The following is an 18,772-nucleotide window of genomic DNA, read 5'->3' on the forward strand; positions in this document are numbered from 1 at the left end:
TTTTTGGTCGCTACCTCGGGGAGGGCGGGCGTGCATGCCTGCCTGCTGCCCTCCTTGGATGTGTAGTGGTAGCCGTTGCTCAGGCTCCACACCGGATTCAAACCCCTCATTCCCCGGCCATTACCCGGGGTCACAATGGCAGACTTGCCCGCCTCCACAGGATTCTCATTGTAGCGGTACTGAACAAGTACACAGCAAGTAGAAAATGTAATTTAAAAACAAAACGTAAGCTTTTTAACAATGCCATGGAAAGTTGAGAAGGAAGTCACACATTACCTGACATTACTGAGTGAGGAAGAGCAATCTCGCCATGTTGCGCAGTAGTCCAGCATGGCCGTCACTACACAAACAGCTGTTTGCGGTGCGTTACACAGTGAGTTTGGTGTGTCAGTGTGAAGCAGTACTCTAATTACACTCCCTGATTGATGTATACACATGCAAGATGTCTGAAAGCACGTTAGGCCTGCAATTTAGCATTCAATGTGATTTCTGCCCTTAAAACGCTGCATTACGTCACATCCAGATTTCTCCCCGGGACTTTTGGCATGTATCCCACTCCGCCATGCCCCCCTCCAGGTGTTAGACCCCTTGAAACATCTTTTCCATCACTTTTGAGGCCAGCATAATTTTTTTTTATTTTTCAAAGTTCGCCTCCCCATTGAGGTCTATTGCGGTTCGCGAACTTTTCCGCGAACCGAACCTTCCGCGGAAGTTCGCGAACCGAAAATTGGAGGTTCGCGACATCTCTACTTTTGACCTCAATTCCATTCAGAACTTTTTATATCCAGTGTGGAAATTGATCCAGTAATTTGAGCAGACCGCTAGACTGTACATACTTCCCTTACAGCACCAGCTGTAAAACACCAAGTGAAAGATCTAATAAAATATTGTCTGTGAAAGGCTCGTCACCTTCAGAACAACCTCAATTTTGATGAACTGACGGATCACAACTTAGGCCTTGACTCCATGGTCCTTCAATATAACCATTGTGTCTCACTACCTTTGACTCCATAGCTCCCTTAAAATGCATACACATGCACTACGGCCGCCAACCGACGGGTCCTTCAGACCCTCCTGCTGGGCAGACTTTCAGTTGACAGTAGTGCGTGTGTACGCACTGTCAGTGGACTGATAAGGCTGTTCCTGAACAATCCGCTCCACTTAATATTGAGGGTACGTCTGGCTACCTAATACTAAGGGGCACCTGTAGCTACCTATGATGGGTAAAGGAAGTAAGGGAGAAGTGACAGCTGGGACAGCCAGCACACTTGTGGTGCAGTTTGGTGGGGGTTTGTAGGTTCCTGGAGGGCGAAGTCTAAGATGCCAGGACATCTGTGCCTTTAGGCTCCTGTGGGGTAAATCTGTTTCTGGGGACAAAGTTAGGACACTGCGGTGTAAGCAACAATTTTTTACCAAACTAATATCTCTGCATTTTAACTTAGCTATAGGGATAGCATTGGTTCCTGGTTGGCCTGTTGCAGATATGTGATCAGACACTACTGATGCATGAAAGGTCATAAGAATGCTAGACAATTGGTAATTGTTTAAAATGAAATAAATATGGCAGGCTCCATTTCCCTCATAGATCAGTTGTTCTTTAAAGCGGATCCAAGATGAAAAACTAACTATAACAAGTAACTTCTCTATATATGACATCTAAAGTTTAGATACTGTAGTTTACACAGTATATCTATCTGCAGACAGCTTCAACAGTTTATGAATATTTATTCCTGTGATACAATGAGGGCAGCCATGTTCTGTTTGTCACATTGTCACAGGCTGAGAGCTAGAGATGCTATCAGCTTGCCTGTGTTTAAATACAGTCCCCTCTCCTCCTCCCTCCGCCTCTGAAATCAATAGCTAGTAACACCTCCCCCTGCCTAGACCGAGTTCCTATAAGCTCTTGCTACTGTCTGAAAATGCCAAGGCACTGTGAAAAGCTGTGGGCGAGACTTGTTTAGTTTATAGGGAATTAGAGCATTAAAACAAAACAAAAAAGTATTTGGTTTGAGGAATGCCCTATAAACTATATGAAAGGAACACAATTATGCAATGAGCAAAAGTTTATTGCGGATCCACTTTAAGAACAAGAGACTCTTCTTCACTAGAAATGGCCCGAACCGTCTGCCGGCGAACTTCCGGGGTTCGCGATCACGGAGAACCGCGAACTTTACCGGAAGTTCGATTCACCCCCATAGTGCACCATTAGGGTCCCCTCTACATCACAGTCAGCTGGCACATTTTAGCTAATCAGGCTACACTCCCTCCTAGAGCCACTCCCTCCCCTTATAAAAGGCAGGCAGCGCCGGCCATTTTACTCACTCGTGTGCCTGCAGTAAATAGAGAAGGGACAGCTGCTGCAGACTCTCATAGGGCAACATTAACTAGGCTCTTGTAGGCTTCTTAGCTTGCTCCTTGCTGATTCTTATTGCTAATATAGCACCCCACAACAGCTCTTTGGAGAGCTAATCTTGTTCTTGTGATCTATTTTTTTGTGTGTGTCCCACTAACACTAGTGTTGCATAGACAGCCTTGCTAATTCATACTGTGCGTGCCACTGCCAGGCCCAGCACATTCAGTGACTACCTGTGTGTGTGTGACAGGTGCACATTGTAATACCCATTACTGCATATACCTACCTGTTTTTCACAGTGCACCCACCTACCTACATGAGTTGAGAGCATGCAGTGTCACTGTGCCTGTCCGCTACCTGTCTGTGTGTGACTACATTGTAATACCCATTACTGCATATACCTACCTGTTGTTCACAGTGCACCCACCTACTAGAGATGGCCCGAACGGTTCGCCGGCGAACGGTTCCAGGCGAACTTTGGGTGGTTCGCGATCGCATGCGAACGCAACTTTCCCGGAAGTTCGGTTCACCCCCATAGTGCACATTAGGGTCAACTTTGACCCTCTACATCACAGTCAGCAGGCCCGTTGTAGCCAATCAGGCTACACTATCTCCTGGAGCCACCCCACCCCTTATATAAGGCAGGCAGCACCGGCCATTATAGTTGTTCGTGTCCCTGTAGTAATTAGTGAAGGGAAAGCTGCTGGCAGACTATCATAGGGAAAGATTAGTTAGGCTCTTGTAAGCGTGTTAGCTTGCTCCTGGCTGATTTTTATTCCTAAAATAGCACCCCATAACAGCTCTTTTGAGAGCTAATCTTGTTCTTGTGTTTTTTTTCCTTTCCCCTCCACCCTTCCTCCTCCTGTCTTGTCTTATCTTCCAGGGATTTGTAGAATGTCAAAAGCCAGCTTACATACATTGGCCGGGAATTGAACCCAGGTGAACTGCTTTGAAGGCAGCAATGCTCACCACTATACCACCAATGCTACATGCTGAAGCCAGCCTAGCATGTACCATAGTGATATACCCAAGAGAAAAATGAGCTTGCTTAGGGATTTGTAGGATGTCTAAATCAATCCACCTACCTACGTGAGTGGAGCGCACGCATTGTCACTGTGCCTGTCCGCTACCTGTCTGTGTGTGACAGGTACACATTGTAATACCCATTACTGCATATACCTACCTGTTGTTCACTTCAGTGCACCCACCTACCTACGTGAGCTGAGTGCATGCAGTCTCACTGTGCCTGTCCGCTACCTGTCTGTGTGTGACAGGTGCACATCGTAATACCCATTACTGCATATACCTACCTGTTGTTCACTTCAGTGCACCCACCTACCTACGTGAGCGCACGCAGTGTCACTGTGCCTGTCCGGTACCTGTCTGTGTGTGACTGACAGGTGCACATTGTAATACCCATCACTGCATATACCTACCTGTTGTTCACAGTGCACCCAGCTACCTACATTAGTGCACGCAGTGTGATATACCACTCTGTGCATACCTGTTAATTGCACATTGTATTAGTCAAGTCAGTGCATACCTTTCACTTCATCCCCCCGATATGGACAAAACAGGTAAAGGAAGAGGTAGAGGCAGACCCAGAGGAAGGCCACCCGGCAGGTCTGTGTAAGGTCGTGTTGGTGTGATTTTGTGCAGCCCTGGCCCAAAGTACAGTGCTCAGAAGAAGACACGTCCCATCAACTCCCAAGATTGTCAGGACGTGGTTGACTATTTAACACAGAAAACCTCATCTTTCGCAGCCACCAGCGCTACTACAAGCACCACATCTGCTGCATTTGACACTTAGCAGGAGTTAAATGGTTGGGAATTAACTGATTCACAGCCATTATTGTTACAACCAGATGAAGGCGCTAAGCAAGTTACACCACCTCATATGTCTGAGTTAGGCGGTGACACTATGGGTGTAACGTGCGAGGATAAGGATGATGAAGTACCTGCTGTTGATGCAGTTTTAGAAGTGTCTGAGGCAAGCGAAGCTGGGCAGGATGATTATGATGATGACGATGATACGGATACCACGTGGGATTCTAAGGGACAAGATGACCAAGGGGACAGTTCAGAGCGGGAGCCAGAGAGGAGTAGGAGGAGATGAGTTGCTGAAAGAAGCAGGGGGAGCTCATCATCAGAAACAGCTGGTGGCAGTGTCCGGCACCAGCCAACATGCCTTTCAACGTCAGCTGCTGATGCCACCATAGTGCCATCACCCCAGGGGGGGCTCAGCGGTTTGGAAATTTTTTAGTGTGTCGTCCCTACATCAGAGCAATGCCATCTGTTCTCTCTGCCTCCAAAAATTGAGCCGTGGAAAGGCCAACACCCACGTAGGGACAACTGCCTTACGAAGGCACCTGCAGAAAAGGCACAAACTGTAATGGGAAGAGCACCACAGCAAAAGCAGCACACAAAAGCAAAGCCACCCTCCTTCTCCTCTTCCTCCTTCAAGTGCAGCATTTTCAGCCGCTTTCTCCCTTTCACCTTCACAGCCACCCTCCTCCACTCCGCCTCTGCCCTTAAACGGTTCCTGCTCCTCTGGCCACAGCAGCCAGGTGTCCATGAAGAAAATCTTTGAGTGGAAGAAGCCAATTTCTGCCAGTCACTCCCTTGCCCGGCATCTGACAGCTGGCTTGGCAGAACTGTTAGCTCGCCAGCAGTTACCATACCAGCTTGTGGACTCTGAGGCCTTCTGTAAATTTGTGGCCATTGGTACACCGCAGTGGAAGATACCATGCCGCAATTATTTCTCTAAAAAGGCGATACCCAAACTGTACCGTGAAGTTGAGAGGCAAGTGGTGTCATCTCTGGAACACAGCGTTGGGTCAAGGGTCCACCTGACCACGGATGCCTGGTCTGCCAAGCACGGTCAGGGCAGGTACATAACTTACATAGCTCATTGGGTCAACCTGGTGACCGCTGACAAGCAGGGAGTACGTGCCTGTGCAGTGGCCCAACTTGTGACACCTCCATGGCTTGCAGGGAGCTCCTCTCCTTCTCCTCCTGCTACATCCTCTTCGCTATCGTCCTCCTCCTTGGCTGAATGGCAGTTCAACTCTACAGGTGCTGCGATCTCCTCTCCAGCTACACAGCCCCATCTCCCCAGGGCCTATGCTGCATGTTAGGTACGACTATGTCACGCCATCTTAGACATGTCTTGCCTCAAAGCGGAGAGTCACACTGGACCAGCTCTTCTGGCTGCTCTTAACCACTTGATGACCCAGCCTTTTCCCCCTCCCCCCCCTTAAGAACCAGCGCTGATTTCACTGATCTGTGCTGGGTGGGCTCTACAGCCCCCAGCACAGAACAAACACCAGGCAGAGCGACCAGATTGCCCCCCTTTTTTCCCCACTAGGGGGTTGATGTGCTGGGGGGGGGGTCTGATCGCTCCTGCCTGCGTGTGGCTGGTGGGGGGGGGGTACCTCAAAGCCCCCTCCACCGCAGGATTCCCCCTCTCCCTCTCCTCCCTCCCTTCCCAGGAGATCGGAGGCTGCACAGGAACTGATATGTTCTGTGCAGCCTCTAATAGGCTCCTGCCTGTCATGTGACAGCGATCCCCGGCCGCTGATTGGCCGGGGATCGCTGATCTAGTACGACGCTGCTACTGTTAGCAGCGTTGTACAAATGTAAACAAAGCGGATTATTTCCGCTTGTGTTTACATTTAGCCTGCGAGCCGTGATCGGTGGCTCACAGGCTATTCATGGAGCCCCCGCCGTGAATTGACAGGAAGCAGCCGCTCGCGCGAGCGGCTGTTTCCTGATTAATTAGCCTGCAGCCGGCGACGCATATCTGCGTCGTTGGTCCTGCAGCTGCCACTTTGCCGACGCGCGTTATGAGTGCGCGGTCGGCAAGTGGTTAAACAGGTGAATCAGTGGCTGACCCCGCTCCAGCTGGAGATCAGCAACGTGGTGTGTGACAACTGCAGCAATCTCCTTTCCGCTTTGAATTTGGGAAAGCTGACACATGTACCCTGCATGGCACATGTGCTGAATCTAGTCATTCAAAGATTTGTGTCAAAGTACCCAGGCTTAGAGGAAGTCCTGAAGCAGGCAAGGAAGTTGTGTGGGCATTTCAGGCGGTCTTATACGGCCATGGCACGCTTTGCGGACATTCAGCGGAGAAACAACTTGCCGGTGAGGTGCTTGGTATGTGATAGCCCGACTCGCTGGAATTCGACCCTGGTCATGTTCTCTCGCCTGCCAGAACAGGAGAAAGCCGTCACCCAGTACCTGTACAATTACAGTAACAGGACACAATCTGAGGAGATGGGGATGTTCTGGCCCAACAACTAATCACTGTTGCGAAATGCATGCAGGCTCATGCGGCCGTTTGAGGAGGTGACCAACCTGGTGAGTCGCAGTGAAGGCACCATCAGCAACTTGATCCTGTACGCTTACTTACTGGAGCGTGCCGTGCGTAGAGTGGTGGATCAAGCTGTGGAGGAGCATGAAGAGGAACAGTTACAGGAGGAACAGTTGTGGGAACAATTTTCATCAGAACCAGATGTTTCCTCAACACCTGCAGTAGCACAGAGGGGGGAGGAGGAGGAAGAGTCGTGTGGGGAAGAGGAGTCAGACTCGGATGTTGAGGAAGGTGTTTCTTTGGAGGAGGAGGAGGCGGCAGAAGAACAACCACAGCAGACGTTGCAGGGGGCTTGTGCTGCTCCATGTTCCTGTGGTATTGTTCGTGGCTGGGGGGAGGAGGAGGACTTACCTGACGTCACTGAAGAAGAGCAAGAGGAGATGGATAGTACGTCTGGATCCAACTTTGTGCAGATGGTGTCTTTCATGCTGTCCAGCCTGTTGAGGGACCTCCGTATAAAAAAACTCAAGGGGTATGAGCTGTACTGGGTGGCCACGCTACTAGACCCTCGGTATAGGCACAAAGTGGCAGACGTTACCAACTCACCTGAAGGCAGAAAGGATGCAGCACATGCAGAGCAAACTGGCAACTATGCTTTACAATGCGTTTAAGGGTGATATCACAGCACATCGCAATAAAGGTACCACTGCCAGTAATCCTTCTACCATGTCCACGCAGGCAAGGATAGGACGCTCCAGTGATCTCATGGTGATGTCGGACATACGGACATTCTTTAGTTCAACGCCTCACCTTACCACTTCTGGATCCACCCTCCACCAACGCCTGGACTGGCAGGTAGCTGACTGCCTGGCCCTAAGTGTGGATGTAGACACTTTGAGCAGCGATGAACCCTTGGGCTACTGGGTGCACAGGCTTGACCTATGACCAGAGCTGTCACAATTTGCCATACAACTTCTGTCTTTCTTGCCCTGCCTCAAGCGTCCTGTCAGAAAGGACCTTCAGCGCAGCTGGAGGCATTGTCACTGAGAAGGGAAGTCGCCTAAGTCACAAAAGTGTTTAGTACCTCACCTTTATCAAAATGAATGAGGCATGGATCCCGGAGGGCTACTGCCCACCCGAAGACTAAGTCAGTCCCCACACACAGCATCTCTGCCTGCACGCCGTGTGACTGGCTGCCTGCCCCAAGACTAAGTCGCTCCCCACACAGCACCTCTGCCCGCAGGCCGCTTGACTGCCTTCTCCGCCAAACCAACAAGGGTCCAGGACTCCAGGTGGATTCCTGAAATTTGAAGGCAGCTGCTAGCAGTGGTCGCTATAATAATTTTTTGGGTGCGTGTACATGCCTGCCTAATTTTTCTGGCTGCACTGCAGCTGCAGCAACAAAACAAAAGGAATGTGCATGTGCCCATTCCCCTTCATGATCATTACCTTGCCGCGGTGAAGGGGCTTGCGTATCACAATGAAGCAATGACCGCCGGCTATATGAGTGTCTCAGGGGCGGCGGCACACCAAAGATAATAAGGTCGTTGCCTCATTGTAGACAGACCAAATTTGATCAGCTGGACAGTCACTGTTCTGCCATTCAGCTACCTCAGCCCAGCGACAATATGGGCTGGAAAGCCGCCATCATAGCTCAAAGATTCACACGTCACCCACCTTTCAGGTCTATAGAAAGAGCCCCTTGCCGGTGCCCACCTCCTGCAGGTACACCACTCCTGCAATTCGTAGTCCAGTACACAAAATTGGAGACGGCACACAAATAGCTTTCAGCAGAAAAACTGTATTAAAGCATGCAGAGGCATGCCTCTGCATGCTTTAATACAGTTTTTATTTGTGTGCCATCTCCAATTTTGTGTACTGGAAAGCCAACATCACCTGCACTCGTCACGGTGCGCACCAGTCCAGCATGGCCGTCACTACACAAACAGCTGTTTGCAGTCACTGCATACCTTTCACTGCATCTTTGACTGCACATTGTATTATACCTGGCAGTCAGTGCATACCTTTCGCTTGAATGGATGGCAGACTTGCCCTCCATAACAGATTCTCGTTAAAGGCAATAAAGTCTATCAGTGTCATATTCAGCAGGGCCTCCAAAGTCCTCCTGTATTGTTATTTTTGGTCACTACCTCGGGACGTGCATGCCATGCCTGCTTCCTTCCTTTAATGTGTGGTAGCCGTTCCTGCTCCTTTGCCCACAGCGTGCCTGTTGCCTTCCTTGGATGTGTGGTGGTGGTAGCCGTTTCTTAGGCTCTCACTCCGGACTGGAATCAAACCAGGATTCCCCGGCCATTACCCGTGGTCACCATGCTACTGAGAAAGTACCATAGAAAGTTTCACACAGTTGAATGAATGGCAGACTTGCCCTCCATAACACATTCTTGTCAAATGCTTTCGATGTGGTTCGTCTTGCGCTGGGCTGGGTCCATCTGACCACAGATGCCTGGTCTGCAAAGCACGGTCAGGGCAGGTACATTACTTATACAGCAAATGGGTCCTTACTTGGATGTGCGGTGGTGGTAGCCAGTTCTCAGGTTCCCACTCTGGACCGGACCCTGATTCCCCGGCAATTACCGTGGTCACTCACAATGGCAGACTTGCCCTCCATAAAAGATTCTCGTTGCAGGTACTGAACAGCAAGCAGAACAAGTATTTAAAAAAATAGATGTAAGCTTTAACAATGGTAGAGAAAGAACCATTGGAAGTTGATTAGGCAGTCAGACATTACCTGACATCAATGAGTGAGGAAGAGCAATCTCGCCATGGTGCGCACCAGTCCAGCATGGCCATCACTACACAAACAGCTGTTTGCGGTGCGTTACACAGTGATTTTGGTGTGTCAGTGTGAAGCAGTACTCTAATTACACTACCTGATTGATGTATACACATGCAAGATGTTTTAAAGCACTTTAGGCCTGCAATTTAGCATTCAATGTGATTTCTGCCCTTAAAACGCTGCTTTGCGTCAAATCCAGATTTTTCCCTCTGACTTTTTGCATGTATCCCACTCCGCCATGCCTCCCTCCAGGTGTTAGACCACTTGAAACATCTTTTCCATCACTTTTTTGGCCAGCATAAAAGTTTCTAGTTTTCAATGTTTGCTTCCCCATTGAAGTCTATTGCGGTTCGCAAAAGTTTGCGCGAATTGAATGTTTGGCGATAGTTCGCGAACCTAAAATCGGAGGTTCGGGCCATCTCTATTTTTCACCTCCAGTCCCCAAAGGAGCTCACTGAAGATTAATGAATGTATTATGCATTAACCATTAGAATGTAAGTAAATATAAGAAGTGTTTCCCTACAATGGAAACATGGTGCTGGACAGGGTTATATCATACTTACAAAGTAAAACCAAGTGCACAAAAAAAATGCAGCACACCTGTGAACTTCTATACAAACACTCATCATTTGTCACATTTGAAGACCACTTGCAAAGGAAAAACCTAAAATAATCCTTAACTGTGACCTAATATTTAACAAGTGGGCCCATGCTTTGATAAAACAGTGGGTAAAGTGAGAACGCATTCACTTTGAACATCACAAAAACCTGGTGTGGATTTAAGTGAACCGATTTATATGGTGGAACTGAATGAGAAGTGGCTAGATAAAAATCCAATAAACCTTTTTTCAGGAGCTTTTGTTGTTAAATATTGGGACAGGGTGGTGAGAGGCACCTAGTATGTGAAAACTGGAATAAATCGTAAATAATAAAATAGAACTCTGAATGAAGGTAAAATAGGGTAAGGTCAGCTTACCCACATAAGACGATCTAGACTTGTGTAATCAGGAATATACATTTTTATTACACAAAACACAACACTGGATGTCTACTCATTTTAATCTATCTTTCATCAGTTATCACTTAAGGAAACTAAGTTTATTTAACCAGATTCACTTGGCTTGGCCCATATAAAAAGAACCCCCTCCCTTCCCCAAGACTGGTGCAGGTGGTACAGCATACTTTCAGTTTTGCTATACTGTTGAAAAAAATCCTTTGGTTGGGCCTCAAACCAGCTTTCAGCAGCATGTTTGAGGACAGAAATGTCCTCAAAATGTCCTGCTTCAGATGTTATTTCAAGTTTGGGAACAGATAATAGTCCAAAGGGGGCAGGTTAAGTTAGTAGTGGGAATAATGCACCACATGGAAACCAAGGGTGTTTAATTTGGCAGCCACAAAGTTGGTTGTATGTGCAGGTGCATTGTCCTACAAAAAAATAGATCAATTTAGTCAACTTTCCATGACCTTTCATCTTAATTGCCTCCTTTAGCTTGTCCAGGAGGTTACCATAATACTGTCTGGATATTCTAGAATACTGAGGTAGGTATTACACTACCAGAATAATGTCTTTGTCCCAGAAAACAGACACCATTATTTGTTTTATCTTTTTTCTGGGTGCAGAACTTCTTTAGCCATGGGGACCCACTGTGGATCCATTCCTTTAACGGTTCCTTGGTTTCCGTGTCATAGATATGGTGACAAGTTTCATCCTCAGTCATTAACCTAGCCAAAATGCCCTGTGCAGCTTCAAAAGGGGCCTAAATGGCTTTGGACGCTTCAACTCATTCCTTCTATAAATGATAAATTGTGGTTTCCCATGATGCACCACTCCTGAATATGAAAATGATCTCTTGAAGCCAGGCTCACATCCAGAACTGTTGGTGTATAGCAAGCCTATACCTTATACATTTTACAGAGCCACATCAACTCAACATGCAAACAGCCTGTTTTGGACTTTCTGGTCCTCACCCCTGCATGGCAGGGATTGATATGGCTCTATGAGATAGGGCTTGAACCAGTACTACAGAATACCCAGACAACTCGTGGTGCCCCAGAACCCCTAAGAAAGTACAGGGGACAAAAAGAGAGCAGAAAGCTCTCCTACTAAAAAGCAACACTGAGTGTAAGCTGCCTTCTTAAAACAGAAGGTATTTGCGAATTGCGATAATTCAGCTTTAAGTGAGCAATTGTGGTTTCCCATGATGCATCGCTCTTCTGATCACTGTTCAAACATATTGGCACTCACTTTGCTGAAAATTTGTGCATGTCAAAGATAGTGATAGTAACCAATTCAACATGCTCCTGTGAGATGTCCAGTATCTGGGCTATCGTTTTTGTGAATATTCACCAGTCCTCAATCAGCTCATAAACACCTCAGTTGAGGTTGGGGGGCACCCACTGGGGGGGCTCATCTTCAATGGTGAAATGCCCAATCTTAAAATGAAATATCCAGGTTTTGACAGGTAGGAAGGACAGTTCTCCTGTAGTGTGTGTGACATCTCAGTGTGGATGTCCTTCGCTGATTTTCGCTGGAGAAACATAAAACTTCATGATGGACTGTAACTCAAATGGTATGAAACTTGCTTGTGCCTCTCATCATGGCTTCTCACAAAAAGAAAATAGATTTTTATGAATCTCAAACACCTGACAATTAAACAGTAAAATACTAAAATATTAAGCTGTCATATGCCCCCACATTTTTCAATTTCAACTAGAAAGGGACAAAGCAAGCAACTTATCAGCACCCTCTCGTAGTTCTTGTATAATAGAGTACACAATTATTACCCACAATTATTTAATGTTCTCAGTGGGTTTTATCTAAAAATATAAAAAGCTTGTATGGGTGCTACATTTGCCCCTTCTTTCCCATCCACGTCATGGTGGTGGTGGTGGAGGTGGGGGAGGGTGGAGGTTGCTATACAATTTATGAGATAAACATTCATTCCAGAATTGTCTTTTTCTGGAGTAGACCCTTAATAGATGGCCTGCAGTTAGTCATTTGTATAGGCATTGTTGATTCTCAAATGCAGTCTTTGTAATACATTTAAATATTAATTCAATGTGTTTACAATTTATCATAAATTACATTGCCACAATTTCTTTTAATCTGAGTTAAGTTAAAAAGGATATATAAATACTGTACATACACTCACCTAAAGTATTATTAGGAACACCTACTAATATGGTGTTTGACTCCCTTTCACCTTCAGAACTGCCTTAATTCTATGTGGCATTGATTCAACAAGGTGCTGAAAGCATTCTTTAGAAATGTTGGCCCATATTGATAGGATAGCATCTTGCAATTGATGGAGATTTGTGGGATGCACATCCAGGGCACGAAGTTCCTGTTCCATCACATCCCAAAGATGCTCTATTGGGTTGAGATCTGGTGACTGTTTGGGCCATTTTAGTACAGTGAACTCATTGTCATGTTCAAGAAACCAATTTGAAATGATTCAAGCTTTTTGACATGGTGCATTATCCTGCTGGAAGTAGCCATCAGAGGATGGGTACATGGTGGTCATGAAGGGATGGACATGGTCAGAAACAATGCTCAGGTAGCCGTGGCATTTAAATGATGCCCAATTGGCATTAAAGGGCCTAAAGTGTGCCAAGAAAACATCCCTCACACCATTACACCACCACCACCAGCCTGCACAGTGGTAACAAGGCATAATGGATCCATGTTCTCATTCTGTTTGCGCCAAGTTCTGACTATCGAGACTCATCAGACCAGGAAACATTTTTCCAGTCTTCAACTGTCCAATTTTGGTGAGCTCGTGCAAATTGTAGCCTCTTTTTTTCCATTTGTAATGAATATGAGCGGTACCTGGTGGGGTCTTCTGCTGTTGTAGCCCATCCGCCTCAAGGTTGTGCACGTTGTGGTTTCACAAATGCTTTGCTGCATACCTTGGTTGTAACGAGTGGTTATTTCAGTCAACGTTGCTCTTCTATCAGCTTGGATCAATCGGCCCATTCTCCTCTGACCTCTAGCATCAAGGCATTTTCGCCCACAGGACTGCCGCATACTGGATGTTTTTCCCTTTTTACACCATTCTTTGTAAACCCTAGAAATGGTTGTGCGTGAAAATACCAGTAACTGAGCAAATTGTGAAATACTCAGAATGGCCCACCTGGCACCAACAACCATGCCACGCTCAAAATTGCTTAAATCGCCTTTCTTTCCCATTCTGACATTCAGTTTGGAGTTCAGGAGATTGTCTTGACCAGGACCACACCCCTAAATGCATTGAAGCAACTGCCATGTGATTGGTTGATTAGATAATTGCATTAATGAGAAATTGAACAGGTGTTCCTTATAATCCTTTCGGTAAGAGCATATATGAGTGTGTGTATATATATATATATATATATATATATATATATATATATATATATATATATATACACACTCATATATATGTTTATATATATATGTGTATATATATATATATATATATATATATATATATATATATATATATATATATATATATATATTTATTTATCCTACCTAATAAAAGCTGACGGTCGCTGCGTCCAGCAGTTTTGTCCCTGTGCCCCAGGATTTTTGTTACTGCGCATGTGCGCAGTAACTGACAGCTGGGACCAGAGTTGGGACAAGGTCTTCCAGCACCCAAGGCTGAGACACCAAAGTGTGCCCCTCCATCCCTCCCACCCCAGCCGTCACACACTGATTTTGATTAGACTAAAAGGTGCCCAGGGCCCCCAACACCTTAATTGCTAGTTATCTGGCTTGAAGTCATTGCCGTGTAGCCCCTTTTCTTATTTCTCTCTGCTTCAAACACAACAGGGAAATGATAGCTGAGTGAGTTGTGCGCCCCCTCCTACACTGAGGCTGAAGCCTCTCTTGCCTCTGCCTCGGCCCGGCCCTGGCTGGGACCAGGGAGCTGGACGGGCGAGCGAGGTGGGTGGGTGCGGGTGGAGCGAGGCGGGCTGGTGCAGGCGCGCGCCTGCGTCGGGTGCGTGCGCGCATGCGCATGCGCACTGGCGGCAGCGGGCGTAAACCTAGAGCCCGTTTTTAAACGGGCTGGGTCTACTAGTATATATATTTATATATCCTTCACTCACCACCACACAAGCTGTGTTCATTGAGGAATATATAAGAACAAAAGCTTATATGGGATGACACATTATTGTTTTTGTCACAACCACTTACATCAATGCCCACCCTCATGTAATTACTAGACCACTTTGGCTCACTCTCTGGTCTTATTATTATTATTTATATAGTGCTGACATCTTCTGCAGTGCTTTACAGAGTATATATAGTCTTGTCACTAACTGTCCCTCAGAGGAGTTCACAATCTAATACCTACCGTAGTCAAATGACTATGTTATTCTGTATTGTGTAGTGTATGTATCGTGTAGTGTATAAATCGGCAGTCTAAGGCCAATTTTAGGGGGAAGCCAATTAACTTATCTGTATGTTTTTGGTATGTAGGAGGAATCCAGAGTTCCCAGAGGAAACCTACGCAAACATGGGAAGGACATACAAACTCCTTGAAGATGTTGACCTGGCTGGGATTCGAACCGGGGACACAGGGCTACAAGGCAAGTGTGTTATCTACTAAACCACCATGCTGCCCACTGTTAATGTGTCAAAATCCCAAGCAGTCAATCTTCCCACCAGGTAGTAATATTGTATAGGGCCAATTTTGAATGTAAAGTGGGTAAACTCAGAGATTTCATATATGGGTACAAACACTCTTTTGACCTTCTCATAAAAGCAAACTATCGGCTTCTGTTAAAAATCAGTAACACGTACCCTCCAAGAATGGTCGCACTATAGAATTTCCTGGCTAGGCATAAAAAAAATGGTAATACAGTACTACCTTATATCCTATACTTTAATCTATTAGAAGCTTCAGTAGAGTTAACTCGCTTGAGATTAGTGCAATGCTTTTGGCCTTAGTCGGCAGAATTTGTTGTGCTGTAAATTCTTTGACTGCTTTGATCTCTCTCTACTAGCAGAAAATAAAAAAAAATGAAAGCAGAAGTCCTCTGTTATTGCCTCACACTGCCCCCTAGTGACAAGTGGTCATAAAATGTGCTAAAATAAATTGGCCTAGAGGACTTGCAAGCCTCCTAAAAATTGGCAACTAAAGGGTTAAGAGGGCTCTCAATTGCACATTATAAGAGAATCTATATCTTGATACCACAACCCCTCCAGGGAACATCTAAAAATATACTCTTATTTTAATAGGATTATCAGAAGAACAGAAAACTAAAAATATGGTAGATTGGGAAGCGGAACTACACATCTTGATCTAGCAGATTGGCACAAGATTTGCCAGAATTAATGTGCTCTACCAAAAAAAACTATGGTTAGGCATCCAGTTTTAAAATTAGCTACTAGGTGGTATATAACCCCCCCCCCCCCTAAAACTTTACAAACTTTTTCCAAAAGGGTCTAATCTTTTTTCTTTAGAGGGTCACATCCTCTGCGACTGTCATATAGTAATCACACTTTGGAGACGGGTGGTGGCTGCTATAACCTCTGCTCCAATAAGAATAGAGGCATAGCATGCACTACTACTGGTAGTCCCCTGGAAATGGAGGAGAATGTACTATGTCATAGTCTGCTCCATACTCAGGGCAATTGCCCAGAATTGGCAACAGACTTCTGTTCTGTTTACCCAGACACTGGATAGGGTGGAGTAGGTGAGACTGATGGATTATCTACAACCTAGTTTCTCAACATTCGGTATGCGTACCCCAGGGGGTACTTCTGATGGGTCCAGGGGGTACTCAGGCTTGATATACTTAACCAAGAATAACAAATTTAGAGATTTAGAAAATTATAATTCTTATTTAAACAACATCAAATTAGTATTTTAGCTAATTAAAAGCAATAATAAATGCTTGCACACTGTTTAGAGCCAATTATGTACTACGATTAAATATATATTTGTCAAGGGGTACTTGTGATCATGTTTACTATGCTAGAGGGTACTCGATGAGTACAGGGTTTTAAAAGGGGTACACACTTATAATATGTTGAGAAACACTGATCTACAACATGTAATGCAAAATACTTTGCCTCGATTCCACATGGACTGGGACAGATGGTCTACCGCTAGACTAGCCTCTAATACACAAAGCGGAAGATTTGAACTGGAGATAAGATCAGAAATACAGAATCAAAGATATCATTCAGGTTAACTCTTGCTACAGATATACAGATTCACAAACTGATAAAAAGTTCCTAGTTCTATTCTAGTTCTACTTATTTTATACAGGGCACTGGAGATGGGAAAGAGCCCTTGTCCATGTACCCTTGAATAGGTACTTTAACCACTTGAGGACCACAGGCTTACACCCCCCTAGTGACCAGGCTATTTTTTACAATTCAGCACACTGCAGCTTTAACAGTCTATAGCAGGGCCATACAACTTAGCACACAAATGAATCTTACTCCCTTTTCTTCCTACCAATAGAGCTTTCTGTTGGTGGGATGTAATTGCTGCTGTGTTTCTTTTAACTAACTTTATTGATGTTTTTTTTTAATAAAAAATTGTTTTTGTTTTCTTTTTTTTTATTATCCAGCCCCCCTCCCGAGATCCAGTCTTGCTGATCACCTCTCATAGGCATCAGCCTATGAGAGGGATCACTTTGTGAGCCACTCCAGGGGACAGCCAAGTGACGTTAGGCGGTCGGGAGGAGGTTAAAAAGTAATTTATTTGATATTGCTCATCAAAGATCTTCTACACAGGATTAGAAAAAAACATGTGCCTATAATGTGGCTTTAAATCTATCCAGGACAATCTACAGCTTTGGCATCTTTCAAATATAACCAATTAGGTACAAACTAGCAATATAGTATTGGTATTGGTATGAAGCCCCTCTTCCCGAATGAAACGTTATTTTATTAGGATTCTGGTCAGTGGGAGTATAACGGGGAATAACAGTGGCGTAGCTAAGGAGCTGTGGGCCCTGATGCAAGTTTTACAATGGGGCCCCCCAAGCACTCTATACATAACAATTGATACGGTGCACCAAAACCTGCCAATGCAAACCACAGTGTCAGAGGTGCAAGAAGGGGATGGGGAACAGTTTGTTAATGATTACCACTATTCAAAGTATCTATAGAAGTAATTATTATGAGCAGTGCACAGGACCAATAGAGAGCTAATACTGTAGTTGAGGGAGGGCCCTTCAAGGGCCCCTCTGTCCCAAGGGCCCTGATGCGGTCGCAACCTCTGCAACCCCTATTGCTATGCCCCTGGGGAGTAATATATATCATTTAGAGAAGACAGTCACATGCCACCATACACCTAAAACTTCCAATTTTACTTATACAGGTTAAAAAGGTTCCATAGAACAAGTATATTCACAAAAATTAACCCAGACTGGGTTCACTATTCAACATTGATTACAACTGATCATTCACCATACCCACAACCATAAATTATATATCTAATTTATGGTTGTAATTATGGTGAATGATCAGTTGTAATCAATGTTGAATAGTGAACCCAGTCTTGGGTTCGTTTTTGTGAATATACCTGTTCTATGGAACCTTTTTAACCTGTTTAAAGAGAGTCTGAAGCGAGAATAGATCTCGCTTCAGACCTCATATATAGCAGGGGCACGTGTGCCCCTGCTAAAATGCCGCTATCCCGCGGCTTAACGGGGGTCCCTGTCCCCCCAAACCCCCTCCGTAATGCGGGGGATCGCTTCCTGGTTGGGGCAGGGCTAACCGCCACAGCCCTGCCCCACGCGCGTCTGTCAGCGCGTATCTCCGCCTCTCCCCCGCCCCTCTCAGTCTTCCTTCACTGAGAGGGGCGGGGGAGAGGCGGCGATGCGCGTCTGATAGACGCGACTGGAGGCAGGGCTGCAGCCGTTAGCCCTGCCTCCAGGAAGAATATTACCAGCGACCATTTTCCGACCAACTTTTGCGGGGGGTGGGTTGGGGGTGAAGGGACCCCCGTTTAGCCGCGGGATAGCGGCGTTTTAGCAGGGGCACACGTGCCTCTGCTATATATGAGAGCTGAAGCGAAATTTAGTCTCGCTTCAGTGTCTCTTTAAATAAAATATGAAAGTTTTAGATATATGGTGGCATGTGACTTTTCTTCTCTAAATGATACATAATACTACCCGTTATACTCCCACTGACCAGAATTCTAATAAAATACAGCCTTGGCACAACTACAAATTCACTTACGTTTGCCAGCTGTTATTATGCTACCATCCAAGTTTTCAAGATATTGTAGATTGTTTTGATCAAGAGAGCCTAAAGCCCCATCTACACCATACAATTTTTTGTGCGATTCGATACGATCAA

General features: G+C 45.7%; 1 protein-coding gene across 1 annotated transcript in view; it reads right to left on the reverse strand.

Annotated features, from left to right (window-relative positions):
* Positions 1-18,772, reverse strand: part of LOC137537707 (mucin-5AC-like) — a 535,576-nt gene that overhangs the window by 27,727 nt on the left and 489,077 nt on the right. The window lies entirely within an intron of this gene.

The sequence above is a fragment of the Hyperolius riggenbachi genome, chromosome 11 (assembly GCF_040937935.1).
Source record: "Hyperolius riggenbachi isolate aHypRig1 chromosome 11, aHypRig1.pri, whole genome shotgun sequence".
In the NCBI taxonomy this organism is placed as follows: Eukaryota; Metazoa; Chordata; class Amphibia; order Anura; family Hyperoliidae; genus Hyperolius; species Hyperolius riggenbachi.